The sequence below is a fragment of the Cavia porcellus genome, unplaced genomic scaffold (genome assembly GCF_034190915.1).
Source record: "Cavia porcellus strain 051 isolate PalLab524CR breed Dunkin Hartley unplaced genomic scaffold, mCavPor4.1 scaffold_14, whole genome shotgun sequence".
NCBI lineage: Eukaryota > Metazoa > Chordata > Mammalia > Rodentia > Caviidae > Cavia > Cavia porcellus.
In genome coordinates this window covers 75,850,377-75,865,928 of record NW_026947497.1, presented here as the reverse complement: position 1 = coordinate 75,865,928, position 15,552 = coordinate 75,850,377, and the positions used below count along the sequence as shown (strand labels likewise).

Sequence of the window (15,552 nt, the reverse complement as noted above, 5' to 3'; positions counted from 1 at the left end):
GCTTAGTGACTGTATATTAAGCCAGTAAGGAATATAGCTAGTGAGTAATTTGAAGAATCTTCCAAAGAAATGCTGCAAGAGTACACAGCTCCTGTAATTTGTCTCTAGGCTTAATGATCTGTGTTCACAAAGCTGTCTGTTTACGCAGCTTTGCAAGTTAATTGTGAACAAATCAGGAGTGAATAGTATAGTGATCCATGCACAACCATGTTTATAGCAGCACAACTTGTAAGAGATACATCTTGGAAGCAGCCTATGTGTCCATCAGCAGATGAATAAAGGAAAATGTGGCATTGATAGTCATTTGTCAGACAATGGATGCACCTTTAGACCATATTAAGTAAAATATATCAGGTACACGAGCTTAAGTATCACATGGTTTCTCTTGTATGAGAAACTCAAAATATAAATAAAGAGCCAAATTAGAAACTCAAAATATAAATAAAGAGCCAAATTAGTAAGAAATAGGGAGATAGATCTTTTCAAACAGGAAGAGGACTAAGAAATGGAGGGAGGGAGAGGCAAGGGAGGGGAAGGGGATGAAAAAGGAATTAAGATACATTATGCACATGCACAACTCCACATGAGGAATGTAATCATTATGTACGGCAAACGTGTAAATGAAAAATAACAATGGAAAAAAACCCCTCTCAAACATAAGATAGCATTTAGGAAGATCTCCTTGGACTAGTATCTTGATTCCTTTCTTTTTGCTGTGACCTTATATGGAAACTTGGGTGTGACTAGCGCTGTTCTGGTCCAAAGTGCCAGCAAGTTCAGCTCAAGCCAGGCTGACTCTAAGTCCTCCGTCTCCCCTCTACATTTTGCTTCTCTCTCTCTGCCTCTCACCCTTTCTCTCCCCCTGTCTCCCTGTCTCTCTGTCTCTCTTTTCTTTCTTTTGTAGTATTGGGAATTGAACCCAGTGATTTTATCCTGAGCAGTATCCCCAGCCATTTAAAAAATTATTATTGTTGTCTGTAGCTGTGTGTTAACACTGGGGAAAGAATGTCTGCCTGAGCAATATCAGGGTAGACAATAGGGGGATCGAGGTCTCAGGCAGCAGTGGCTGGAGAGACACAGAAGGGCCTCAGAGGCGATGGCCCAAAAGTAACTGACCCTAACACCCAACCAGAGTGTGAAGAAAACTAAAATCCAGCTTGCTGTATTTCAATACAGTGTCATAACAGTCAGATAATTTTCTAGTTGTTCATCAAGATGGAAAACTCAGATTCCAATGAAAAAGGAAGTGGCAATCTGTCTGCAACAGAGCAGTCAGATGGACCAATTAGATTGGGAAGGGAAGGAGCTATCAATCTGGAAATACCTTGAGTGAAAAAGATTATAGACCTATGAGAGATAACAATTGGCCAAGCAGCCCAGGTGAAGGTGCTGAGGAGGAACTGCTGAGAAGAGTACAGTGGATTAAAGAAGGTCTGCCGTACGAAACTCAGAGGGAACACAGAGCATGTGGAGGCTTTTCAGATGATGCATCTGTCTCATGGTGACTCTTTAATGGGCCGGCAAACTGGAAACGGTACAGGAAGTGCACAAAACGGAAATCATTCTTGGAGACTACAGAGCCGGACAAACCAAATAGTGGTGATTTCAGATTCCATTTAGAGATAAACATTAACCTTAATAATGGGAGCCAAAACCCAGAGAAAGAAAATGAACTATCTCCAAGATCTTCTAGTGGAAAAATTACAGAGAATAACAGCCAAAGGCAAGTGGAAAATCCACCCTCTCAATCAACATCTGCAAGTCCATCTAGGTCAAAATGAAATCCAACTGAAACATTAACAGAAGTCCCAACTACTAGAGATCAGAGGAGGGCAAGAAGCAGGAGCCCAGACCATTGCAGAACCAGAGCCAGAGCTGAAACAAGTAGGTCACTGCCTCATCCAGTGGGTGAAATCCCACCAAGATCTCATCACGGGCTCTCAGTGCAAACTTTGAGCACCATTATGGAAACAAGAGCAAAGGAGGTTCTAGGACCCATCCCTATGTGACATCAAGACAATAAATAAATTTTAACTGCTAAGAATTTTTCTTTGAAGCTTCTGGAACAAGAAATGCCTCTCAAGAAGCAGGTTCTTCAGACACAAGATCAAGACAGAGAACTTCAACCATAGTTCTTTATCATAAACCCAAATACCGAGTTCAGTCATCCAAGTATTGTAATCTTTCAAGTTTTCCTCACAATCCAAAAAGTTATATTTGTAATCCCATTGAGACCTTATTGGAATCCCAGCTGGTTAATTCCAATCTACCATCACCAATCCAACCCATGGCAAGAATAAAGACACCAAGACATGTTCCAAGTTAAGGGTAGCCAAGGGGTCCTAAGTCAAATCTTCGTGAGGACATGCAGACAAAGGCCTCCATCCAAGGCCTCTCCCAGCATTTATTCTCTTGTGAAGAAAGGAGGATGGCTCAGGGATGAGTGACAGTGAGGATGTCGGGGATTATTGAGTAACTTGAGCTGGCTGGCCAGGTGCAAGAATGGCATCTCTGTAATTTGCAGAGATAAAGACATGCAGAAGGATCAATTTACATAACCCAATTAAAGTAGCAATGGAATTGTTTTGGGGGGCTATTGCCTTGGGTTTTTGATATGCAAACTCTTGTGCCCCAGGGAGTCATAGCCTCTTATCTTGAGGCTGTACCCTGTTGACATTCCTGGAGCTGTTTGCTCTAACATCTCTTGTGCTCAATCCTGTATTGTGGGGAGCACCATGTGAGGAAACAGGACCGTCTGATGGCTATAGACTTTGTACATTAACACCTCAGCTAGCCTTATTTGCAATGTTCAGAGCCAATTGAAGAGAGAAGGAAATACCCTAGCCAGCCTTTTACATATCAGTATAAGGAAATGAGTCTCCAAGTAATCAAAGTCACAGCAATTGTTTTGGATTCAAAGGGAATCACTGGAGTTGTCTCCCACAGTCCTTGATCTTCAAGTCAGAAAAGAGTTCATTCTGGAGAATATCGAAGATAGCATCCTTAGCAGAACTCAGTTGAGGTCTTAGATGCCAAAAAACACTGTCATTTATGAAAGTGAACAAGGTTTTAGACATACAGTTTCATGTTCTGAGCAGGCAGGTGTGAGAAATGTCAGTACCTTCAGGATTCCCATTTGCAAAATTCAGACCACATGAAGACAGGTAATAACAGGTTGTGCTGCACCAAGCTATTTTATGTATGATGATAGTAATCCAGAACCTAGCTGCTCCATCTTAAGGGGAAATATGGGAAGGGGAGAGAGGGAGCTCTGGTGGTGGTAGCAGTTCTGGTTCTAGTTCAAGTTCACTTCAAGTTTCAGCTCTAGTGGTACACGTTCACACACCGGCTCAGAGTTACTTAACGGCAGTAATGAAGCTCGTCATCATATGCCAGGCAAGAGAGTCATGCAGGACCCTACACATTTGATGAAAGTGGCCATGTGTCCTTCCTTGGTCTGGCTCAGTTTCTCTTTTTAAATGAGAATGATGATTCAACTCAGAGGATTCACCAAAGAAGACTAACAACATGGCACTGAGAAGTTCTGGCAAAAATGGTGCCTCAAAAGCCTATAGTATTTGGGGGGGGGTACTAGGGATTGAACTCATGATCTCACACTTTCTAGGCAGGTGCTTCTGCCACTCAGCTAAATCTCCAGCCCCTAAGCCTATAGTATTTGTATTGCAGAAGATACAGCAGGCAACAAACTTTAACTACCTTGTTCCCATGTGTAATGTCTACTGTGTGGTCCATACCCAGTGCACTGATTGCTGGCTGTCTGAGAATTCTACTTGTCCTATTTGATTGCAGAGCAGTCTCAGCTTCTGGTAATGGAGAAAATGCTAGGTAATTAAGATCTGAACCCTTAGCTATGTAGCTAGCATAGTGATGGGCAAACAGGAATCCCTTGCTTCTGTTCATTTTTTAAGTTGTGTTTAAATATAACGTACCAACCTGAATTGAGCCACTTCTTTCTGAAAGAATCATATCCTTTTTCCAGTTCTTGTTCCAGAATAGAAGAAGTATTTAAAAAACAAAAAATATGTATTTTAAATTTGGGGTCAGGGTTTTGCTAGGTTGCTAACTTGCCTAGGCTGTGATCCTCTGTCCTGCCTCTGAGAGACCTGGGATTTACAAGCATGCACCATAATACCCAGCTACACGTCTTTTTAAAGCTGGGGTCACTTGCAGAACCAAGTCTGAGGGTTAGTAGATCTGCATTTTCCAAAGCTGAACCAGTTGGTATGGTCAGGAAAATTGTATGTCATGGAGAGAAAGCTGCAGGAGCGAGCCAGGGAAACATGTCTATTCAGAGAAAGTTCTTACCCCAGATCCATCATTCTCAAGGAGACTGTTTTCAAATTCTTGTCTAAAGTCTTCTTTAAAAGAGTCTCCCAGAGAATCGATTAGGCTGGTAGCTTGTGCTATGGAAATACCAATGACTTTAACCAGTCTAGGCTGGTGCTGGCATAGGAGACTTGCATTCTTCCTTCTGCAACAAGAAAATGTCACCTGACCTAGGGCCTGTACAAGCCACAGCTGGGAATTGTGCTGATGAACAGTGCCAGTGGTCGCTGTACCAGGGCCTGGGTCACCAGAGGCTCCCAAAGCTGGTCAGTGTTCTAAGCTTAGTTCCCAGTACAAGTTGCTCACCTTCAAGTAAGAAATATAAATGTATATTAGGAAAAAGAAAGAATTAACTCTTCAGTCAGCTCAGTTCCTTTCAAGCAATGTTTAATACCCGTTAAGCACATAAGACCTGTGCTCTTGGGGAACTTACGACTGAAAGAAAGAAGTCAATAGAAGCAGGTAATGCAAGTACATTGCATGTGCAACAAGAAGCAAAGCCTGAGTTAACCCCTGGTGAGTAAATTAGTCAAAAGAACAAAGATGAGAACAAGATTCTGGGAGCGTGAAATGCAGCAATGAGGCCTGTGCCATTCAGAGGTAAGTTAGACACAGCCAGGTGCTTCCCCACGTTACAGATTTAGGGTTTTAGATCTTTCTATTTTCTTTTCCCCTTTGCATTGTTTCCTCCAGAGCATCTCCTAAATGATCTCATTTCATAAGGCAGTGCGTTCTCAGCTGAATTTAAGTCTCTAAGACAGCACCATTCATGAAAAACTGTGGAGTTCCCAGCATACTTTGTTCCCAGAGTACTTAAATATCTTGACATCAGGCTATTTTGGGAGTGATCCATCAAGCAAGTGTTAGATTCCAGACAGCCTAATTGGGCAGAAGACTAAAAGGGATAGATGGCCCAAGGAGAAAGGACGGGAAGAGGGGTGCACTAGTGTTGGGAGCCACTGAAGCTAGAAATTGACCACACGTGCAAGGCTGGAGCATGACCATTCTGAGAACGAAGAGCGCTGGGGGCAAGCGACCTGAAGAGGCTGCTCCATCCCAGAGAACACCTACCCTCAAGACAATCTGCACAGTGGGTTGCTAGGACAACAACATGTCATGTGACATTAAGTTGACAAAAGGTATAAATAAACGCCCCTGCAGTGAGGAGCCAGTACCTTTCCTCCCACCAGGAGGATGAGGACGCCACGTGACCCCAGCTTTGTCTCTTCTTTATTTTCTCATCCTCTTGCGGTCAGTCCTTCACCCCAAGAACCGCAAGGGCCGCGTGGGGCTCAGCACGCTAGGACTGTGGCCTGCCTGGGTTAGCAGCTGCTCACCAACTCCCAGCTCCTTCTGCAGACCCAAGTGAACTGATGAGGAAATTCTTTGTTCTTAGACTCAAGAGAAAAGATGGACACCATTACCAAAGTGCTATTTCAAAATTTGCCATTTGATGGAAAGCATCACTTTTTCTTTGATAACATTTTCTTCTAGTTTATGTGCTTAGTGAAGAAACATTATAAAATAGAAAAAAAAGTTAACCAAAATCACATAGCCTAAAGATAACTGCCAACTAACATTTGTTGAAGATATTTCTATATTTTCCATGCATATACATTTTCTTACAAAAATAGTATCATGTATGTTATTTTGTAGACTCCTTTTCTTTCTTAGGGAATTTGCATTTATTTTCCAGTTTAGCACATTATGACAGAAAATTGCAGGTCTATACGAGTGACATTAACTCCTTGAAACATGTGTGCTACAGTTCAGTTCATGGGTTAAACATTATTACAACATTTGTGCTTCATAGATGATTCTCCATTTAAGATTAGTGTTGAGCATATTATATAACCACATAAAATGTATCTGCCAAGTTGGGAATCAAGAAATCTGAGTAAATCTGTCCATATTTCTTCCCTCAACTCAATAGGCAAATCAATTCCATATTGCTTTTCAAGAGAATGTCGAAATTCTTTAGCATGGTATATGAAGCACTATCTTGTCTGGTTCTTTTAGCCACATACAATCACAGGTGGAGTTCCCAGAATGCAGTTTCCTGTGGGCTCATAATCTTTGGTCATGAAGTTTTGGAAGGGAGCTCTAAAACGCTCATCTCACACATCTTGCTTTTAAAAAATATTTAAACAACTTTTAATTGTAATAAAATACGCGTAACAAAAATTCACCATTGTAAGCACTTTTAAGCGTACAGTTCAGTGACGGTAAGTACATACATGCTGTTGAACATCTAATTTCCCGAACTCTACTTACAGAACTGAAACTCTCTACCTTTAATTTCCCCATTCCCGACTCCGGCAACCACTATTACAGTGCCTCTCGGAACCTGACTTCTCTAGTTGCCTCAGCAAGTAGAGTCAGACAACACTGATATTTTTGTGACCATCTTCTTTCAGTTAGTGTAATTTTCACAAGGTTCATCCATGTTGCACTGCAGCATGTGTCAGAACTTCCTTAAGGCTGAATAAGATGACATTACACACAGAAGCACATCTTGTTTATCCATTCATTCATTGGTGTACTCCTGGGTGGCTTCCACCCTTGGGCAGGGGATCATGCTGCTGGCAACATGATGAGTAAATCACCTGTTCCTGATTTCCCTTTCCATTTTAGGGATGTATACTCAGAAGTGGAACTGCTGATCATAGAGCAATTCAATTTTTGCAGCTTCTTTTTTAAATTTTGCTTTTCATGCTTATTTTTCTCAGATTAATAACAAACTAGTCTTTCACAAAGTAATTTTTTTTAATAGCCATAGGGTATCTTATTAAGCACCATGCTTAGTGAATCCGTTGCTTTGATTTCCATTATTAAAAGCTGTGCTGGATGAATAAATATTCATTTATGAGATGAAAGCGGAATTATTAGATGAAAGAGTGTGCCTTTTAAAAGTTTGGTGCATAGTGTTTACAGTGCACACACAAGCTTCTAGAAGCTTCCTTTTTATGGAATATCAGCCTCAGCTGCCAATACCCTATAGGTAACAGGGCCAGGACTGGCAGCTTAAAGATACTATGGTCTCTAAACTTCACTCCACGAAAAGAAAATTTTATAACAAACTTCTTAATAGAACTGAAAGATATCATTCAAATAAGCAAAATGTCTAAGAGATGGAGGGAATGGGAGTGAGGAAAGAAGAGGAGTAGAAGGGGATGTAACAAGACCTAAAATGTCTTATATATGTGTATCAATTACCCATGAGAATGTGATCATTATATATTGCAAATGTGTACTAATATAAATAAAACAAACCCCGAATAAGCAAGATGAATGAACAGATATTGCCACTGAAATTTTCATTTCAAGTAAGTGATATCAGGTCCATTAAAAAAATGTTCCCCTGCCCAGTACACTTGAAAATTCCTCCCAGGGTTCTACACTATTTTTCACTTTACAAGCCGTTTCCACTTGTGTTTTCTTGTATATTCCTTATATGGAATCTGTTCTTGCTTTCCCTGGTTTACACATGAAGAATCTGAGGCTTAGGTAAGTGACTTGTCTGACATCACAGGGCTGATAATCAGTGTCTTCTGATTTTAAGTTCATTGCTTTTCAAAATAGAAATGACTCACTTTCCAGACCTTGAAATCTTATGCAGTACAGAGTTTTCCAAGACTTTTTTATTTTTCAAACTGGAAAAAGATACTCATGGTTTGGGGAAAGTAGCTGAAAGCTGTGATCTAATAAAAAGCCACTCTGTGGCTGACACAGAAAAAGTATACAAATAGAGGCGGGATTTCCTCCCTTTCCCTCAGGATGGTGTGACCGCCTTCACGGGGTGGGAAAGGCGGTGTCAAATATGGTGGGTTCTTTGTGGGTTTTGTAACTTTATTGTTTTTCTGTTTAGCATTCTGTCAATGGCTAGAGGAGGAGTTTGTTGAAAATACCTACTACATGTGAATTCATCTAATTTTCCTTTGCATTTGGTAGGGTTTTGTTATAATTCTCTCTGTTATGAACTGCACGTGCATGTAGAATTATTACATTTGCCTGAATTAACTTGCTTATATTAGGAGAGGTCACCTATTATTTCTGATAGGAGTTTTGGTTCTGAAATCTGTTTTCTGAGAATTATTGCTTGCCATTCTGTGTTCTGTGATCCGTGTGTGGTATACCTCTTTCCATCTTTTTTCTTTTAGCCAATTTTTATCTGTATTTGAATGTGCTTTCTTACTGGAAAGTATTTACCTGTTCTTCTTAAAAGTCTACTGTGATAATCTTGCCTTTTAATCAGGATAAGATTAAATCATTTAATCATTTGCATTTAGTGTAAATCTACTATCACATATGTTTTTTGCCAATCTATTGTTTCTTTTCTCTTTCTTTCTTTCTTTTGGGGCGGGGGCAGATCTCATTGTGTACCCTGGGCTGGCCTTGAACTTTGGTGATCATTCTGCCTCAGCCTCCTGAGCGCTAGGACTCCAGACCTGTATCATGATGCCTGGCCAGTCTGTTGTTTCTTTACCTCTTCTTTTCTTGATCCCTTTTGGAATAACTGAATATTTCTTCTGATATTACTTTATCTTTGCTATTGCCTTAATGGATAAAATTCTGTATTTTATGTTTTAGTGATTGTTCTAGGCCCTGAAACATGTACCTTTAACTTAGCACAAATTATCTTCAAGTGATATAATAATTTTATGCCAATATACTTCCATTTTCCCTCTCTGATCTTTGACACTATATTGTAAAATCCATAATACATCATGCTTACTTTTGTTTGACATTTATAAGCAGGGAGGTCCTGCTATACCACACTACCTTAAGAACCAGTGTGGTATAGCAGGACCTCCCTGCTTATAAATGTCAGTGTGTTCATAAGAAAAAACTGACGAATCCTCCCAATCCACAGCTCAACGCCTTTATACTCAAAGACACTGACAAGTCAGTAGTAGTAGCACATATTCTTCAGTCTTCCCAAACCAATTAACAAAGCAATTTGGGCAGGTTAAATCAGGGTTATAGGTACATCAAAATTTCTTGAGGCAGAGAATCTGAGCTTTTTTCCCACCCAGGTGGAAGAGGGTGTAGGTCAGTAAGAATGATTAATAACACCCTTAGACTTCAGAGCCTGATTCTGGTCAAGTCACTTCTGACCATAAGTTATCTCCTGTGTAAATTGGTGACAGTATTACCTGTCTCGATTGTCAGGAAAGGATGTTACGTAAATTACAGAAAATAGCGAAGGTGAAAGTGCTTTGTGAGGTTCAAAGCGCCATGCACAGAAAGGTTTGCTTGCTGTTGCTTCTGTTCCACCAGAATCTTCTCATTCTGGGCCACTGTGGCAGAGACCAGTCCGCTCCTCTCTACAGATTCTTCTTTTCTGTCTCTCCTTCTCTCAGGCCCAAGGAGTCTACCCATTGCAGAGGATATTCATTAGACCTGCTCATTGTAGCTTTGTTTGCAACAGTTCCAAACCATAAATAAACCAAAACTTGCTTAACAGATAAACAAATTGTGTTATGCATTGAGCATCCTTAATGTAAAAGTCCAGAGTTTGAAATACTCCAAAATTCACAACTTTTGGAGTGCTGACATTATGTCACAGGTAGAAAACTCTATACCTGGCTTCACGGGACAATTCATGGCCAAAACACAAATGCAATAAAAATAATGTAAAAGTACCTGTCAATGATGTGTCTGAAGTATATGGGAAATAAAAAAAGGAATTTCATGTTCAGACTTGGGTTTTGTCACTAAAATCTCCCTCTCCCTCCCTCTCTCTCTTTCAAAATCTAATATTGGAAACGCTTTTGATCCAAAGCATTTGGACGAGAGAAACTCAAACTGTGTATTGATAGAACAGAATACTACTTACCAGTAAAAAGGAATGAATGAGGGACGTACATGTCAGCATGGATGAATATTAAAGTAATTATACTGAATGAAAGAGTCCAGCGTGCCCCTACCTACCCCCACCAAGAATGATCTCATTTTATTACATTCTGGATTCTACAAACTGATCTACAGTGACAGAAGGATCAGTGGTTGTCTTGGGATGAATTGTAGGAGCAGACAAGGGATTTCAACAGTCCGGGGGTAACTTTTGGGGGTTAGTGATATATTTATTGTCGTTATTATGATGATGGTCTCAGAATATATACTTCTGTTAAAACTTTTAAAGTTATACAATGTCAATATATGTAGTTTATTTTAATTGTACCTCAAAAAGCCATTTAAAAAATATTAAACAGAATATTTCCTAAAACTAAATATGCTTTACTATAACCAGCTTTTTAACTCTTAGTCATTCATCTTAGAGAAAGGAAAACTTATGTTCACCAAAAAAAGAACCTAAGTGTTCTTAGCAACTTTATTCATATTAGTAAAAACCTAGAACACAAATATCCTTTAGTAGGTGAACAGTTAAACGAACTCTGGTATGTCCCTGCAATGGCATACTATATAGCAACAAAAAGGAGTGAACTATTAATACAGTGACTTGGAAGGATCATAAGGGTATTTTAGGCAGTGATAAAAGGCAATTTTAAAAGATTGCTTATTGGGCCAGAGATTTAGCTCAGTGGCATACGCGCCTGCCTGCCAATCACAAGATCATGAGTTCGATCCATAGTACCAAAAAAAAAAAAAAAAAAAAAGATTGCCTGTTACGCAATCCCACTTTCAAAACATCTTCAAATGATAAAACTATGGAGATGAAGAACAGATTAATGGTTGGCAGGGGATAGGGACAAGTTAGGGATATATGACCCCAGAAAGTCAGTACAGGGTGTTCCTCGGTGGTGGTGGAATGGCTCTTTACCTTGGTTGTTGTGTGGTTACACAATCTATATGTGGGGTGAGATTAACATGCACACATACATACCTGTGGATTAATATATGTAAATACTGGTGAAAACTGAATAAAGTCTGTCGTCTACTTAACAGTGTTGTACTAATGTGAGTTTCTTGGCTTTGATACTATACTGCAGTCATAGAAGATGTCACCTTTGGAAGAAGTTGGGCTTAAGGGATGCTATGCATGATGTTTGCAACTTCCGGTGAAAATATAGTTCATTTAAAAATAAAAAAATTAAAATTAACAAATAAAGGCCAGACGTTGGTGGTGTACTTGGAAACTGAGGCAGAAGGATCACTGCGAGTTTGAGGCCAGCTTGGGCTACAAAGTGAGTTCAAGGACAGCCTGAACTGCATAGTGAGACCCTGTCTCAAAAAAGACAAAAAAATAAAATTAAACAAACAAATGTAATAGGGACAAAACAACTCTGTCACAGATAGCTCAGATAGCTCCTTGAGATTCGTTTTTTTCTCTAATGCTCCTAAATGCCTTTAATTAAGTAGGCAGGATGAGATAAAGAACAAATTAACTCGTATTCTTCACTATGTTGAACAAAGGCAGAAAACCAAAACAATTGAATAAGTTTGGGAATATGCAGCACTTGGTCAGTTTTAGTTTTTCAAGGCAGAGGCCACTAGAATGTGAGTTTACAGAGGCTGGGGACAGGGTCTTTATCCTGGCACCTGGTGCAGGGGTTGACTCACAGGAAAAGCCCAGAAAAGGCTTTTGGAAAGAAGGACCACAGGGAAGGAGGGAACAAAAAGCAAGAGTAAAGAGAAAGAGTCCTGGCAGGTGTTGGGCGTTGGACAGTGTTGCCTGCCTTGTGTTATCCCAGGAATGTTGTGTTTAGTGGCAGATCAGTGTACAGGACCAATTTCATGTGATGGGGGGGGGCAGTGTGTCGGGCTGGGCAAGGAAGGAGAAGTGCCATTTTGTGGACTTCTGCATACTTATAAAATGAAAATGAGAGCTCTTGGTGGACTCCCATCCCACCTAGGCTGAGGCTGCATCCGGGTAGGAGAGAGCAAGACTGGGAATGAGCCCTGAAGCCTCTCTTGGGGAAGATCCCAAGGGATGACATGAGCTGAGGCCTTTGTGGAAAGCCAGGATCGGCCAGGCCAGCGGTGAACAATGCCAAACCCAGTCCCAAAGTGTGAAGCCCAAGGACAACCTGGGATCAGGAGTAAGAGAGCACAGTACAAGTGTGGAACAGCTAACCAGTGCAGGTGTGTTCATGGTCCTCGTCTGTCCCGATGCCCCTAGTTGGGTTTGGGTCCACCTGGATGGCTGGCTGACTTGAAGACATAGTTAGACGACTACTTCCGTGATTGCTCGCTACGTAAACGAGATACTGGAGCTGCCTAAGATGTACCGGGTTCTTCAAAATGTTAGAAAAATAGTATGTATTTTATAAATCCTTTGGAACTCTTTCCTCAGCATGACTTTGAAGATGATAAAATTCAGTGTTGGTAGGCTATCAAAATTCACTATGAATAAGGCAGTCACATTACCTCCTTCTCCTGCATGCATCCAAAGCTGTCTTAAAAGTTGAAACCTGTTTCAGGGCCCGGGTTTGTTCATTATTTGACTCACTGCCTCCCTGATATTTATGTGTCTTCAAATTCCACACGTTCTTCTGCCATCCTGTACAATCTGGATTAGCTACTTGAGTTTCTAAGGTTGTTTTTTGAGACAGTCTCACCGTGTAGCCCAGGCTGGCCTTGAACTCCCAGCAACCCTCTTGCCTCAACCTCCCAAGTGCAAGGATTACAGGCATACGCTACCACACCCCGCTCACGTTTCTAATGTTTGAGGTTTGAGATTTAGCAAAAATCCAGCTACCTAGTTTTCCCTAAGAAAGACGCTGGACGTAAAACTGTGGCCACGTTTCCCATTATGACAGCTCTTGGCTTTCACACTTTCTCATCCATCTTCTTAACCTTTCACATCATTTCCTGAAGCCATTTCATCTTCCTTCTAAAATGCCAACCTAAAAATAAGTAATCACACTGAAAAGGATCCAGATGGAAACAGGAAAACACGGACACACTCATTCCAAATGTACGCAAAACATTTTCTATATTTGTCAGTAGACTGAAGTTTGCATCTCCTCTTCATTTGTGCCTCATCACAGAGGAGAGTTAGAGATTTACAAAGATGTGCTGACCCCTGGAACAAAATTCATTGTAATGTGACTTTTGATTTCAGGTGGCAATTATTTACTATTTATTACTTATTTGAACTTTAAAAGCCAAGATTATTAGCTGGAAATAAATATAATTAATTTATATTTTTGATTTAAAAATACTGAGTTGGGGCCAGGGATGAATCTCAGTGACATAAGCATCTGCCTGGCAAGTGCGAGGTTGTGAGTTCAATTCTCAGTACCAAAAACAAAACTGAGAGTTAAGATTATCATATAGGTCCTTATGAGGCAGAATTTTGGTCTGTTTCAGTCAGTTGGGAAAAGAAGTTTATATCAAGCTCAGAATTTGGCAAATTTCCTAATTTCTCTTGTGTGGGAGCTTCTAAGACCCAATTAGGGTTAGGGACATGGAAGTGATTAAACAACATGAATGTTGTAAGTTATACACAAAGCCAGAACTGAAAACCACCAAACCAATCAGAAACCCCAATGCCTATTATATTTTAAATTCTCCCTTTAGAAAAAAGTTAATAGTGCACACACACACATACACACATTTATATCAGAGTGGATTTAGTGAATAAATTGTTTCAAAGGACTTTCTAATGTCAGTACACCTTCTTAACGTCTTTCGCACCTATAGTCCTGTTTAGTCACAGCTGGTATCTAGAACGAGGACTCTGAGACACAGCCACATTTTGAATCACCAAAGGAAAAAATAACTAACATTCATTACTGAAGCAAGAAATCTTTGCATACCATATTAGAACATTTATCAGAGAGAACAAAAAACTGAAATAAAAATGTCTGTTAAAGACTTTTTACCCTTTTTAGCCTGAGGAGGTCTCATTTCCTAGGCAGCATGATAAAACTTTGTGAGATGTTATTAAAGAGTTATACATTTTAGGGCTAATTTAATGGTCTAAACCACCACTGAGATCTGCAAATTATTCCTCCACAATTTGAAAAAAAATTGGTCCCTACATTGTGGTGTTTTACAGAGTGTTTCAAAGGTGAAGCTTCGACCTGCTGTCAATAGATTTAATTCCACACAAATTATCAGCCACATTTGGTGAATCATCAATCAAACATTTGCCCAATAAAGGTTTGTTGAAAGACTGGCTAACTAAATGAATGAAAGAGTGAACACTGCCATGATCATCTTTGAGACTCCAAAAATATTCCTAAATGTCAAACAGTCACAAAGGCAACTAAATTGCCATTGTAGACAACATGCTGAAAAAAGACACTGAGCCCCAAACCAAGAGATAATGCCCTTATGTATTTTGAAGGCCACAAAAGTACAGCTACTTTATGCTCCGTACCCACTCATGTGCCCAAGTGCCCCCATTTAGGTCTTGTGCAGACTCAGCCTGAACCAAAGTTGAATGATGCTTCTCCCCGCTCAGACCTCTCAACCCTGAAAGCGCTAGCAGTGGACACCAGGACAGCTGTGCATTCCCTAGTCATGGACCTGTCCTCTTTTGGTGACATGTGTTGTCACTCCTGTTTGGGTGGTTTAATGCTTCCTCGCACACATACTCCTGCCACGATGTGATGCTGTCTCTCTGCCATTAGGACCTCATCGGAGGCCAAACCAACAACGGGGCCACCCAGTCTCCGACTTTGAATCTTTAAAACTGTGAACCAAACAAAAAGCAAAAACGTTAAAATACCTCTCTTCTTCATAAGTAACTTGCCCCAGGTGTTTCATCACGGTGGTAAGAAGCTGACAGATACACTGTAAATTTTTGAAGGCAGAGACAGTGTCTGTTTTATCTTCTTTAAAACAAACAGATAAAAAGTCACTAGACATTGTGAAACATGCCATATCTAGCGTTCTGTTCTTTGTAAAATTATTTGTTTGTATGAATGCTTGGGCACAGTGTAGATGCCCAACGGAGATTTGTCAAGAGCGGCTGGCTGAAGGAATTAAAGAATGAACACGGCCACTTGCCCCCTTCTTATCACCAGAGTTGCACACGGCATCTGGTGGAGGTGTCAGGGAAGCAGAAGATTGCCTTTGTATAGGGCTTTTGTTGGAACAGAACCCAGCAGACTGCCCAGCCCCGCTCAGTTCACCGCCCGTCAGACACAAATCCACTACGGATTCTTCCATTTCCTACTACCGTGTTTGGTTGTGTCTCATGGTGCCCTGGCAAACTACCCAGCAAAGCGTCCTCCAAGAAATGCGGATATCTGGCTCTGCTCTCTAAAGGTATTTGAAGCCTCGTTAGTG

The 15,552-nt window shown here is 40.5% G+C and overlaps 1 pseudogene; it reads left to right on the top strand.

Moving 5' to 3' along the window:
• The first annotated feature begins 1,215 nt into the window (after window positions 1-1,215).
• Window positions 1,216-15,552, top strand: part of LOC100721006 (E3 ubiquitin-protein ligase RLIM-like) — a 47,662-nt pseudogene continuing 33,325 nt past the window's right edge.